We start from the raw sequence: 14924 nt of genomic DNA, 5'->3' as shown, positions 1-14924 counted from the left end.
CCTGCCTTCAGCAACTCCTGTGGCTACTGTCTCCACATCAGTGATATAATTTCTTCCAAAGCTACAGTCACAACAATTCTATAGTAGAATATCAGTAAGTTCACTCTAATCCATATTTTATTTCTCCATCCTGATGATCCTGGGAACATGATGCCCACTCCACCTATAAACTGAGAGGGTTAATGATGCCTTTTGAGGTGAAAAAGATTTTAACTTAGATGAAGTGCAATTTATCCATTTTTTAAAAAAATTGACCATGCTTTTGGTGTTATATGTAAGAAATCTTTGTCTAACACTAGGTCATAAAGATATCTTCTAAAAAGTTTCTCTTTTTCTGGAAGCTTTACAGATTTTAGTTCTTACATTTAGATCTTTGGTCTATTTTGAGTTAAATTTTGTGTATGATGTAAGGTAAGGGTCTAAATTCTTTTTTATTTTAAACATGTTTAATATCATTTGTTGTAAACACTGTCCTTTCCCCTACTGAATTTTCTTGACATCTTTGTTGAAAGTAAGTTGACCATGAATATAACATTTTACTTCTGGCCTTTCAATTCTGTACCATTTTAATCTATATGCCTATCCTTAACCAATACAACACCATTTTATTTCCCTAGGAAATTTTGAAATTGGATAAATACAATTTTCCCCAACTTTGTTCTTCCTTTACAAAATTGTTTTAGTTATTCTAGATCCTTGGTATATATCCTTGGTGTATATATATATATACACACACACATACATATTAAGCTCAGCTTAATTTATACAGAAATTCCTTCAGGGACCTGGATCAAGATTACATTGAATATATAAATTAGTTTAGTTTGGGGAGAATTGGCATTTTAACTATATTTAGTCTTTCAATCCATGCACATAAAGTCGTATTATTTATTTAGATATTCAGTTCATCTCAGTAATGTTTTGTCATTTCATGCATAGCACTTATATTTATTTTATTAAATTTATTCCTAAGCATTTTATTCTTTTTAATGTTACTGTCAAGAAACTTTCTTAATTTCACTTTTTGATTGTTTGCTCCCAGTGTATAAAAATGCTATTGAGTTTTGCATATTGATATTGTATCTTGTGACCTTCCAAAACTCATTTATTATCTCTAAAGATTTTTCTGTGTGTGTGTGAGATTCCTTTCAGTTTTCTACGTAAGGATGGTGTCATTGCCCTGCACCCTAAGATCATTTTACTTTTTCCTTTCATATATATACATATATATACATAATATATATAGATATATAAGATATATCTATATATATTCAATTTATTTGTCTTGCCTACCTGCTGTGGCTAGAGGGCAATGTTGAATAGAAATGGTGAGAGCAGAAAAACTTGCCTTGTTTTGCATCTTAGAGGGAAAGCATTTCTCTATTACCAGTAAATTTGGTGTTACATGTAGGCTTTTTGCAGATGCCCTTTATCAAGATGAGAAGGCTTCTTTCCATTCTACTTTGTTACAAATTTTTATCATAAATTAGCATTGGAATTTGTCAGATGTTCCTTATTTCTTTTGAGAGGATAATATGATTTTTCCTTTATTCAATTAATATGTTATGTTGCATGAATTGACTTTCAAATTTAACCTTCTTTGCAACCTAGGATAAGTCCCACTTGGTCATCTTGCACAGTTCTTTTTATGTGTTGCTGATTATTCTGATTCTTTGATATCTTGAACGTGCAAAATCCCCTAAAGCAGGTAGAATATTTAATAGTTGATTCCCATGGATGGTTACTTCTTTCTAATATATTCTAAATTTCTCTAGTTGGAATTTTTTTTGGGTACCAGGAATGATTGCTCACTACCGTAGTTTCCTGTCCATCTCTCAGACTGGATGTCTTGGCCCTGTGCCTGTGTCTTTTCCTATCTTTCTTTTTTTATTTTTTTATTTTGGTTTTTGAACAGCTTTTTTTTTTTTTTTTAAGATTTACCCTTTTTTTGTCTTTATTTATTTTTTTAATGTTACACTAAAAAAAATATGAGGTCCCCCCTTATAACCCCACCCCCCTTACTCCACTCCTCCCCCCATAACAACAACCTCCTCTATCATCATGAGACATTCATTGCACTTGGTGAATACATCTCTGAGCACCACTGCACCTCATGGTCAATGGTCCACACCATAGCCCACACTCTCCCACAGTCCACCCAATGGGCCATGGGAGGACCTGCAATGTCTGGTAACTGTCCCCACAGCACCATCCAGGACAACTCCAAAAATATGGGACACTTCACGAATTTGTGTATCATCCTTGCACAGGGGCCATGCTAATCTTCTCTATATTGTTCCAATTTTAGTATATGTGCTGCCGAAGCGAGCACTGTGTCTTTTCTTTACCTGTTTCCTTTGTGAGGTGTCGTCTGCATGCTGTTGGAGTAGAGAGGGTGTTTTCAACATTCTTCTCTGAAAACAAGGACTTTCTTTCTAATTGCAGACTCAACTGAAAATAGTTGTTTTTTAAACACTACACTTGTATTTTTGCAATGCATTCCAAATGTCTTTACTGCTTAATCGACTTCCGCTTAAATAACTTTCTGGTTCAGCTGCCACTCTTTAATACCTTGGTAAATGCTGATCATTGCTCATGGTGTATTAAGCTCTCACAGCCAGCAGGGTACTCTCGGCTTCTTACACCCACCCACTTCTGTTCCAATCCAAGAGTCAGTTCCGTAAATTCCTCAAGTTGTTTATTCCAGATATACTTTGTTATTGTAATTGGATAACTTAATTAAAATGTTAAACTGGTGAATTGTGAAAAGAAAGATTTTCTGTGAAAAATCTTTGTTCATTGGAAAGATGCCACAAAGAGAGTAATTTTAAAAATGATATTGGGTAAGAGGTGGGTGAAATATTTGTAAAATATTGGGAAAAATTTTAAATCTTCATTCAAGTTTACTTTGCCAGGCTTTGTACATTCTAGTTTCACTAAAAAGACTTTATTTTACAAATCCTGATTTCCTTATGAAAATTGTGCAATGAATAGGTGCAATTAGCAAATTCAAATTCAAAAGACCTTAGTTGTATGTCAAAAAACTGGAAAACAGTTGTACAACATTATTAAATAAAATAAAAGGTGTGTCTGTATTTGTGTTTACACTCACATATATGTCCTACTTTAAATGACTTTTTCATTTAACAACCATTTATAAATTTCACTTGTTTCATTGGGGCCATTAATTATTTTATGTCTGTATCATATTGGCTATATAATATCTCTTCAAGGTGGAAAGAGGTTCAATAATAAAGCATTTGATTCAGAGAAAGTAAACTTCACTCTTACTCTGCTTCTATATTTGAATGTAAGGGAAAATGAGTTACAATACATAACCAAATTTCAGCTTAGGCACAGTAGAATCCTGTGAAAGAGGGAAGATTTTCTGAGGACCATGAAGAGCTATTAAAATTTCTTTGTGCAGTTTATGTTGTTTGGAAACTGAGGTGGAGAATGAAATAAGTTAGAGAACTCTGAGCAACAGATGATAAGAGATAAGGTTATTTTTAATTAGAAACAAAAGTTCCTGAAAGCAAATTGCAAACCAAGGGTCACACTTCACTATGGTAATAAATGCTCAGTAAATAGTAGAGTTGGCCCAAGAATCCGGTCTCTTAGGTTTGATCTAATATGTAAGGAAAAATTAATGTAGGGCCAAATTCTCACTTTCTGTGGCTTAGAGTGTTCTTTTTCTGGCAGTAATTTGGCCAGAAGTTTTTGGTAGGTGTGCCATGGTCCAATTAAACTTGAAAAAGAAACCATTTTGTTAGATGACTTCTTTCCATCTAATTAAGAATCAAGTCATTAATCTCCTGGCAATTTTACTGGACTACTGTCTTAGCATGATAAAGATAGAAAATAGTGTGAAAAAAAAAGAGGAGGGAGAAAGAGAGAGAGAGAGAGAAATTGCTAGGGGAAAGAAACGACCCCCTTTCCCTCAGTAAAACCTCTGTTAATAACGTATGAAGGAGCAATAACAAAGCGCTTAGTGTTCCCTTTAGAAGACCCTTAAGTACAGAGTCTGTCAGTAAAAAGCTTTCTTTCGTTAATGTGGGCTGAATCACTGACAAAGGCCAGCGTTAATGGTCTGTTTCAAGAATCTAATCCGTGGAAGGATAGTTTTATAATGAATGCTCTTGTCAAACATTTAAAATTATTTAACAGAAAGAAGCCTGAAGATGATAAGACACAACATAGTCAGTTCTTTGGACGATCTGCCAACAGAAACATGGGATGATCCTTAGGGGCTCCAGTGGTTCCGGGACAAATGCCTGCTGATGTGTGGATATATCTTGCAAAGTGGTTTTGAGGTTTTGCCTACTAAATAATTAGTTTTGATTGGACTTATTAGCTTATTTTGCATCTGTTTCCTTGCAGAATATATTATTAATGTTTAATTCTAAATAAATATCCCTTCTGGTTATTCTTGAACTTCTTTTGGAAAGCTAATGAAGTCCCAGTGTGTCTTTTTACCATCTCAAAATGACAATGGAACATTGGCAAAGAAAACGGAATCTCCCTCTCTCTTGCCAGTTGAAGATTCATTTCCAGTCACTTCTTTCCAAGCCAAATATAGCAAATATTCTGTGAAGTCCTGTCCATCTAGAATACTGAGTCTAATATTCATTTATTCAGGGGATTAATGAACCTATTGTTTTGACTTAATGCATTTGCTTTCTTGACTGCCAAGTATTGCATGTAGAAAACTACACTAAACCTGCAATCCGTGATGATTGCTGGGCTGGAAGATGTGACTCGCTATATCAAACAGCACCACTCCCAAAGATAATACTTTTATCACTCTGTTAAATAAATTAATAAAGAATGGTGAGGAAAATGGTTTCAGGTTTACTACTGACCAGGAACTCAGTGCATTTATAAAATTATTACCTTGTTTATTCTCACAACATCTACACAATTTTGGACAGTCAAGATAATATTTATTACTTCTTTGCCCATGGTTCCCAATTGTGTTATTAGCAGTGGAGGGAAGAGGGGGGGTGGGGGTGGGCAGGCTGTATAAACTGCAGAACCACCGAGTTTCCAAAAATTCTCTAATGCCCACATCTCTTACTTTTTTCTGTCTCTTTTCTTCTTCTCCCTCGGCTTCTTTCCTTTTCCTTTCTTCTTTCTCCAATTTTTCCCTTTTCTTTTGCTGTAGTTTTCTTACTCCCCTTCCTTCCTTGTAGATGGAACCTTCCCTTCCCCAGTGTTCCTGAGTGGTAAGTATTGCTTAGAGCTTAGGGACGCTTCAGGCTCAAGTAGCTACAGACCTGTGGGACTAGATAGATCTGCATCCTCCTACCTCTTATTCTGATAACCTGTCAACATTAGGCTCTAACCTGATAGTTATCATTCTTGGGGTTCAGAGCAGGAGAAAAAGTGCTCTTGTGTCTCGAATGATGTGTTGCTAAGAGTTTAATATAGATGTTTGGAACTTATTTATAATTAAAAAACTTAATGTTCTATCACTCATAGTTTTTTCTTGTTTTATTGAATGAAGAGAAAGTTTTAGAACTTGAATACGATTTACAGCTGATTTTACCTATGCTTACAGACTTTGGAAAGCAAGTAACTAATTCATGGTTAATTTTCATACGTACCCTTAACATGACTTTGTGAATATCATCTTTAAAAAAGATGTCTGCAGATCTATTAGCTTTATTCTCTAAATTTCGCAGAAACACCCTCAAAATCGTGGAAGAGTATCAAATAGGTATTCATTGTACCTAGAACAGACTTGTTTCACATAGTAGGAATGCAATATATTAGTTGATGAAAGAATAAAATACATGATGCTCCCCATTTATGTGTTTTGGAATGACAGAGAATTATGGAGAACTGCTACTCTAGCCTGTAAACTTTATGATTTTGTGTATTTGACTCATATTCATATTAATATCAATTCAATATCCCCAAACTACATTCAACTTTCAAAAAGTTAGTTTTTAAAAAATGAGATTGTAGCTCAATGTAGGTGTCAGTTGAGGATAATGCTGTCCACCACCCACGAATGTGTATGTGTGTGTGTGCATGTGTGTGTGAGGTTGATTCTCATGTACAGTCACAGGCCCTGTATTTACCTGTTGTAGAAGCCTTCACTGTTTCTTTGAGTTGCTTTTGTTAGACTTGGTGGTCACTTGGTGGACAGGAAATATCTTGTTCATCTTGTATTCCCAAAGCCTACAGGCCTGAACAAACAGACCTTAGTGGTTCATAAACATTTTACTTTTAGAGTTCCCTTGTAATGTCTGAGCAAACATAATTTAATGCACCCACATCCCATGCTAAAATAATTATTTTTGTTGTAAAAACTTTCAGAGTTTAAATTATTTGGCTCTAAATAACACATTTAATTTATGATTGGCTATTATTTCTTGGCAGTTGTTGTGCATAGCCAGAAAGTTACGTGAAGTATGAAAACCTACTCTGCAAGTTTTTGCAAATGTAATGAAATCGTTATGTGTAAAACTTGAACAATTATAAAATTTAATAAGTTGTATGGACATTTATTTAAGTGTTTATTACTTCAACTTTGGCTTTTCATCTCAAGTTTTGGAATACATAAATTTTTTTTCAGATCTCAAACATTTTTGTAAGCTCTTGACCCAGAATGCCTAATGGGATAGTGAAATAGGGCTCAACAAATAGCTGCCCACCAAGAAGGATCACTCATGTGTGGTTGTTGCTTTTGAGTAGAGTATTTAGTGTGTGCCATCTCACTGCAGTGCCTTGAAATTGGAAGTTTTCAAAGAGATAGCAGTTAGGAATGAGAATAGAGACGGACTGCGTTGTCAGAAATATTCAGCACAATCGCTGAGCATGGATAGAATGAATAGGAAGGCCGTCCCGAGTGTTTTCAGTTCCCACCAGGAAGCAAATCATATAACCACATTTGGATGACTAAATGGAAACAGGCTATACAGAGGAAGGCCTGTCACTGCCATCATTGTTTATTTTAGCACCATCTGCTAGATTCAAGATTAGAAGAACTGGATGGGAAGTTTACCCTGATACTTTGGTGTGCTTAGACTTCATTTTATATAATGACCTCAGTAATAAATATTAATTGACTAGGTTTAAGAAATGAAATTCTATAGTTCAGAACATCTTTACCTCATATCTGGAGTGATGTCATTTTTCCATTATTTTGTTCAGATAATGTACCATTATTTATGCAAAACAACACTAATGTTAATAACTAATGATGACTTATTATGTAATAAACCTATGAGGAAAGAGATATTATTCCTATTTTATAGGCAAGCAAACGGAGGCATAGAGAGATTAAGTAACTTAATAAGGTCACATAATTGGGAAGTAGAAGTGGCAGGTTCATAACCAGATGGTCACTTGTAGCCTCTGTTACTTTAGCTTTCTAGAATACCCATATATCCTTTGTTGAAGTAGATCTTCTTTGAATGATGTAGTGGAGCTATGTACCCCAGAAAACTTCTTCTTAAATTTAATCCATTTCTATGGGTGTGACCCCATTGTAAATAGGCCATTTTGTTGAGGTCAAGCAGTTAGAGTGTGGCCCAACTGACTCAAGATGTGTCTTAATAGTTTTCCTGAAGGCTTTATAGGGAAGTCAATGGAACCCAGAAGAGAAGGGAGAAGCCAGAATAGTCTACCATGTGCTTTGCCATGTGACAGAAATGCCAAGGACCAAGGATTGCCAGCAGCTAGCCCCAGAATGCTACAGTTTTCTACAGGAAAGCATCACCTTGATGATAACTTAATTTTGGACTCTTTCCAGGCTCAAAACCATGAGCCAATAGATTTCCATTGTTTAAGCCAAACTATTGCATGGTATTTGCTTTAGCAATGAGGAAACTACAATGAATGACATTAATTATATGAATTGCTTCAAACGAAATTTCCTTCTCATGTCTTATTATTCTGGTCCTGTGTTATGAAATTTTCTTTTCCAAGATTCATATTTTTGAAGCTAAACTTTTAAAAAGAGTCGAATATTTGGGATTGTCTCTGGAAATATTAAAAGCTATGTTAAAATAAGAGTTTTAATATAATTTTAGTAGAGTTAGTAACATAATAAGATAACATAAAACCTTTTATATTTGGACCTTACTAATTCTAACTGCATGAAAATTGCATTCAGGTTGAGTTGGAATTTACCTTAGCATGATCATTTTAAAAATGAATAAAAAATACAAAGAAGAGTGCTAGTAGAATTGTTTTTAATACATTAAATTATTCTCCTAAAACAATTTATTGGCAAATTATTAAATGACTTTATAATAGTCAGGGTTTTCTAGGGAAACTGAACCAAGAGGAGATAAAAGTAAATAGTATCAGAATTTATAAAACTGTCTCACATAACTGTAGGGATGCACAAGTCCAAATTCCATAGGGCAGGCTTCAAACCAAGGCCTCCAATGAGATCCTTGATGAGTTCCCCAGGAGACACTGGCTGTCTGAAGTAGAGATGGGAATTCTCTCTCAATATGTTGAAATCACTTTCCCTTTTAAGGCTGTCAACTAATTGGATGAGGCATTGCCCATTGCTGATCACAATCTCAGTTGATTGTAGATATAATCAGCCATATATGCAATGAATTCAGTGAAGATTAAAGTCCTTGAAATGCCCTTATATTACAATGAGCCTAGTGCTTGCTTGACCAAACAACTGGGCACCATTACCTGGTTGAGTTGACACATTAGCCTAACCATCAGAGAGCTATTAATAAAATTCTTTCTGGCAGAGATCTAGAAGCTCTGAATTTGTTTGCATTTAGTTCAATTATTGTATTTAAATGAACAAAACAGAAGTGCATTTGTTTAAAACATAACAAAATTTAGATAGATGTTCTTTCTGATGTTTGTATTTTTATTTATTAACTTTATTTTTAATGAAGTTTTAGATTGCAGAAAAATTACATTGAAAATACAGAATTCCTGTATATCTCCCATCTCCTCCCCTTCTCACATTTTCCCTTATTAACAATATCTTACATTAGCGTGGTACATTTATTACAATTGATGAAAAAAATTGAAGCATTGCTACTAACCATGGACTATGTAAGCACAGTTTACATTAGGTTTACACTTTGCATTGTACAATTTTATAGGTTTTGACGAAATGTATTATGGCCTGTATCTGTCATTGCAATATCATGCAGAACAATTCCAGTGCCCCAGAAGTGTTCTATAGTCCACCTATTCTTCCTTCCCTCTCCTCTCAGAACCTCTGGTATTCACTATCTTTATATCAAGGTTAAAAGTTCTTCCATAACTACAATAACAATAAATCTAGTTTGGTCCATTTTTGCATCCCCTTCTTATGCTTGTTCATTCCTCAGTCTTGAGTATTTTGTGATAGTGATGCCTACTTTGCCTCAGATTCAGAGGACGCCTAGATCTTATAGGGCAGATGGAACAAACTATTGATTGCAGTTGTAGACACTCTGCTTTTGGGGATGAGAGTTGTCTATCATCATCATTTTGTTAATTTTCCTGGAGAGTAGGTGTTGGCTGCAACTCTGCTGAGATTTAGGGTTCAACTGGTAAAAGAACAGACTGGAGATTTAAGTCTCTAGGATCTATATTTAATGGGTATAGTGTTAATTATAAGTTCAAATAAAAGTGGTAGAAGAATGATGTGTAGGGAAATTATGAGTCTAACTCTGCTACATTGAGGAAATAGTTTATCATATATTGTCAAGAAAGGCCCAAAGATGGGGTATTGATTTAAAGGGGTTATGTGCCTTGCCAATAGTGTCCACATGTCTGTAGAGCCCTTGGGAACACCCTTGTTTGAGCCTCTGCTTACTGTGGCAGCCAATGAGATCTGCCTGAGATGTTCATAAGTGTAATCTCTGGAATGACCTCCTGACTCACTTTGAAATCTCTTGGCCATGCAAACTATTTTGTATTTATTTTTCCCCCTTTTGGTCAAGGTCTTTTTCCAAATGCATTGCTGATTTGTGCTTGGTAATAATTCCTCAGTGCCAGGGAGGTTCATCCCTGGGAGTCACATTCCATGCCAGGCTGAAGGTAGTAAGTTTATTTGCTGAGTTTGGTTTGGAGAGAGGCCACATTTGCGTAACAAGGAGGTGTTCAGGAGGTAACTCTTAGGCAATAGATATTATTAGGTTAAGTTTCAATTTTTAAAAATTTTTTAAATTTTTAAATTTATTTTTTAATCACCCCTTGCAGCTTTTTGCATGCTGTCTATGTCTATTCTATGTCCATTTGCCATGCATTCTTCTGTGTCTGTATTTATTTTATTTCCCCACCCCCTCTTGTGCCTCACTTGCTGTCTGCTTTCTATGTCCATCACTGCACTCTTCTGAGTTTTTTGCTCATCTCCCTTTTTGTTGCATCACCTTGCTGAGTCAGCTTTCTGTGGTGCTTGCTGGCTGGGTGGCACTCTGCAGTGCTTGTGGGCTGGGAGGCTCTCAGCAGCATGCAGACAAGTCTGCCTTCATAAGGAGGTCCCAGAACATGAATCCAGGGCCTCCTATATGGTAGATGGGAGCTTAACAGGTTGAGCCACAGCCGCTTCCCTAAGTTGCAATTTTGCAAGAATAAGGCTCATAAGTGCAAGCATTAATATCAAGGGCCTGGCATATTGGTATGTTTTCTTCTATTATGCACTGTCTATGTACTCTAGAGATTCATGCCACTCTATTAGAAAACATAACAGGACTCATTAGGATGGGAATTTTATATATTTTTTGGTTATTGCATGGGTTTCCCCCCATTGAGGTAGAGTGTTATGATCACTTGAACACATTCACATTCCATAGAGGCATGACCCAGATGTACACTTCCCCAAACAACCCCTCCATTGACCAATACTGTGCAACATTGACCCTTCCCTCCATATTTGCCAAAAGAACACTCCCACAGTTGTATTCTCAATCACAGACTTCAACTTCCCCAGAGTTCATCTGTTCCTTCCTCCAGTCCTCCCCCCAGCTCTATGGATAACGCAATCCACCCCACAACCCCACTCACACTCACACTCCATCATCATTGACCCCATTCACATTGCCACACCACCATTACGCCTGTCCACTGCCAACTCTCCCCATCCACCTAATCATAGATTCTTCTGAGATTGAGTAACAGCTCACCACTTTCTACTCCCTTTCTATCTCCTAGTAACCTATCTTTCAGACTCTCTCTCTCTGAGTCTGCTTGATATCCTTAATTTCATATCAGTGAGATCATGCAATGACTGGCTTCACTAAACATAAGGTCTTTGAGATTCATCCATGTTGTCCCATGTGTCAATACTTCATTCCTTCTTACAGTTGACTAATATTCCATCATATGTATAAACCACATTTTGTTTATCCATTTGTCCATTGATGGTGCTTCTCCCACCTTTTGGCAATTGCGAATAATGCCATGATGAATGTGGGTGTGCATAAATCTGTTCATGTCCCTGCTTTCAATTTTTTTTTTTTTTTTGGCTATATACCTAGAAGTGGAACTGCCAAGTAACATGATAATTCTATACTTAACTTTCTAAGGCATTGCCAAACTCTTTTCTACTGTGTCTGCACCATTTTAAATTCCTATGAATAATGCATGACTGTCCTATGCCTCCATATACTCTCCAATACTTGTTATTTTCCATTTTTTAAAAAAATTAGTGATCGTTCTAGTGGGTATGATATGGTATCCCCCTGTGGTTTTCATTTGTATTTCCTAATGGCTCATGATGTTGAGCATCTTTTTCACATGTATTTTTTTTCCTTTCCCAGATGAATGGGCTTAGTGGCCTTGTCAAATATCAGTTGGCTGAATATGCATGGGTCTGTATCTGAACTCTCAGTCTGGTTCCATTGATCAGTGTGTTTATCTTTGTGCCAATACCATGCATTTTTGACCACTGTAGCTTTGTAGTATGCTTTTTTAAAAATATATTTTTTATTTATGTTTAAAAGATACATAGATCACACAAAATATTATATTAAAAAATACAAGAGGCTCCCATATGACACATTCCACACCTCACACCTCCCCACTTTTCCCATATCAGCAACTTCTTTCATTACTGTGGTACATTCATTGCAATTGATTAATATATTTTGGAGCACTGCTACACAGCACAGATTATAGTTTGCATTGTAGTTTATACTCTCTCCCAGTCCATTCAGTGGGTTATGGCAGGATATAGAATGCCCTGCATCTGTCTCTGCAATATCATTCAAGACAAGTCCAAGTCCCCAAAATGCCCCCATATCACACCTCCTTTACCTTCTCCCTGCCCTCAGCAACTCCTTTGGCCACTGTTTCCATGTCTATGGTATGATTTCTTCCATTGCTAGAGTCACAATAATTCTATAGTAGAATACAAGTAAGTCCACACTACTTGGTATTTTATTCCTCCATCCTGAGGGCACAGGAGTGGTGCCCACTCCACCTCTCAACTGAGAGGGGCCTTTGATCCCACATGGCTGATGGATGGGACTCTCATACCCGCAACTACAGACTCTCTCGGTTCCTTGGTTTAGTGGTTGTCCATCCTCACCTCCTTGTCAGCTGACCTGGGTAAGTCCAACAAACTAGAGAGTAGGTGCTGCAACACTGCTGAGGCTCAGGACCCAGCTGGGACATGGACAGCCCAGAGATTCAAGTCTCCTGGGCATACACCAACCTCAGCATCATCCACAGGGTCAATAAAAGCGACAGAAGAGGAATGTAGAGAGAAGTCACATCTGAGTCCAACTCTATCACACTCAGGGGCACAAATACCAAAGTAGGGTCAATTGACAAGGCAATGAACTCTGGAGTCATCTGCCATGACCACAGGACCTAGGTGTCTCCATAACCCTCAGGAGCACCACTACCTGGCTTTGTATCTACTTTGGCTGTCTCTGAGATCCTGCTGAGATATGCATAAGTGCAACCTCTCTGATGACCTCTTGACTCATTTTGAAGTCTCTTAGCCATATAAACTCATCTGTCTTTACCATTTCCCCCTTTTATTCAAGGTCTTCTTCTAGTTGTATCACCAGCTGGTGCTTGGAAGTAATCACTTAGTGCCAGAGAGGCTCATTCCTGGGAGTCATGTCCCATGCTGGGGGGGAAGGTAATGCATTTATATGCTGAGTTTGCCTTAGAGAGTGGCCACACTTGAGTAACATGGAAGCTCTCAGGAGGTAACTCTTAGGCACCATGCAACAGTAGGCCAAGTTGAAATTCCAAGTGCAACAGACTCATAAGCATAGTCATCAATATGCTTATTGGACCACCCTTTTTCACTGTTCATTGCCCTTGCACTTGGGGGATTGTTGCTGTTCCACTGGGGAATGCAGCAGAGTGCTCCAGGATGGGAACCCAGCACTCTGTCAGTTATTGTGTGAATCTCTACCTGCTGTGTCAATACCCAATGAACATGCAAACATATTTATATATCCTATATGCATGCCCAGGTGAACTCCTTCTCATGCATCCCCCATCAATGACACCCACACCAATGCTCCTCCCCTGCCATAGTTGAACCCGTCTGTGATCCAAAACTTCTTAAAAAATGAAGCCTAATATATTGCCAAATTCAATTAATAGGAAAATGAAATAGTAATGATAGGTTTAAACACTAGAAATAAAATACATAATAATTTAGAAAAACTGAAATAAAGTTAAAAAAAAGGGGTATTAAAGGTTGTAGTATGCTTTAATATTAGATAATGTGATTCCTCCAATTTTTCGTTTCCTTTCAAGATATTTTTGGCTATTTGGAGCCCCTTACATTTTCAAATAAATTTGATAATTGGTTTTTCCAGTTTGGCAAAAAATGCTATTGGAACTTTTATTGGGATTGCATTGAATTTGTAAATCAATTTGAGTAGGATAGACATCTTGATATTTTGTCTTTCAATCCATGAACATGGAATATTCTTCTATTTATTTAGGTCTTATTTGATTTCCTTCAGCAATGCTGTGTTGTTTTTCCTGGGTACAATTCCTTTTCAACCTTAATTTGGTTTATGCCTAGATATTTAATTCTTTTAGTTGCTATTGTAAGTGAATTGTTTTTTTTCCTGATTTCCTCATCAGATTGCTCATTATTAGTGTACAGAAACACTACTGATTTTTGTACGTTGATCTTATATCTCACCACTTTACTGATCATTTATCAGCTCTAGAAGTTGTTGTAGCTTTTTTTGTGACTTTCTATATATAAGATCATGTCATCTGAAAATAATGAAAGTTTTACTTCTTCCTTTCCAATTTGGATGAATTTTATTTCTTTTTCTTGCCAAAGAGTTCAAGCAAGTACTTCTAATACAATGTTAAATAAGAGTGGTGATAGTGGGCATCCTTGTCTTGTGTCAGATAATAAAAGGAAAGTGTTTAGTCTTTCACTAGCGAGTTTGATGTTAGCTGTGGATTTTTCGTATATGCTCTGTATCATGTTGGGGAAGTTTCCTTCTAATCCTATCTTTTGAAGTGTTTTTATCAAGAAAGGGTGCTATATTTTACTGAATGCCTTTTCTGTGTTGACAGAGATGACCATGTGATTTTTTTTCTTTTGCTTAGTGATTTCTTATGTTGAACCACCCTTGCATACTCGCGATGAAACCCACTTAATAATGGTGTATAATTTGATTTATGGGTTGTTCAATTTGATTAGCAAGTATTTTGTTGAGAATTTTAGCATCTAAACTCATTAGAGGGATTGGTCTATAGTCTTCTTTTCTTGTGGTGTCTTTATGTGACTCTGGAACTAGCATGACGTTGGCAACATAGAATGAGTTTGATAATGTTCTCTCCTCTTCAATTTTTTGGAAGAGTTTGAGCAGAATCAGTTGGTTCTTTCAGTAATGACTGGTAGAATTCATCTGTGAAGCTATCTGGTCCTGGGCTTTTCTTGGTTGGGAGGTTTTTGATGATTTGTTCAATCTCACTACTGTGATTGGTTTGCTGCATTCTTTTATTTC

The 14924-nt window shown here is 36.5% G+C and overlaps 1 non-coding gene across 1 annotated transcript; it reads right to left on the bottom strand.

Annotated features, from left to right (window-relative positions):
- Window positions 1-2225: 2225 nt before the first annotated feature.
- LOC111759362 (U6 spliceosomal RNA) lies at window positions 2226-2332 on the bottom strand. Its single transcript, XR_002793371.2, has one exon. It is a non-coding gene; the product is annotated as a U6 spliceosomal RNA (small nuclear RNA).
- Between the last annotated feature and the right edge of the window lie 12592 nt (window positions 2333-14924).

Source organism: Dasypus novemcinctus, chromosome 15, assembly GCF_030445035.2.
Source record: "Dasypus novemcinctus isolate mDasNov1 chromosome 15, mDasNov1.1.hap2, whole genome shotgun sequence".
NCBI lineage: Eukaryota > Metazoa > Chordata > Mammalia > Cingulata > Dasypodidae > Dasypus > Dasypus novemcinctus.
Note: the sequence above shows the minus strand (reverse complement) of the source record. Positions and strands in the feature narration are given on the sequence as shown.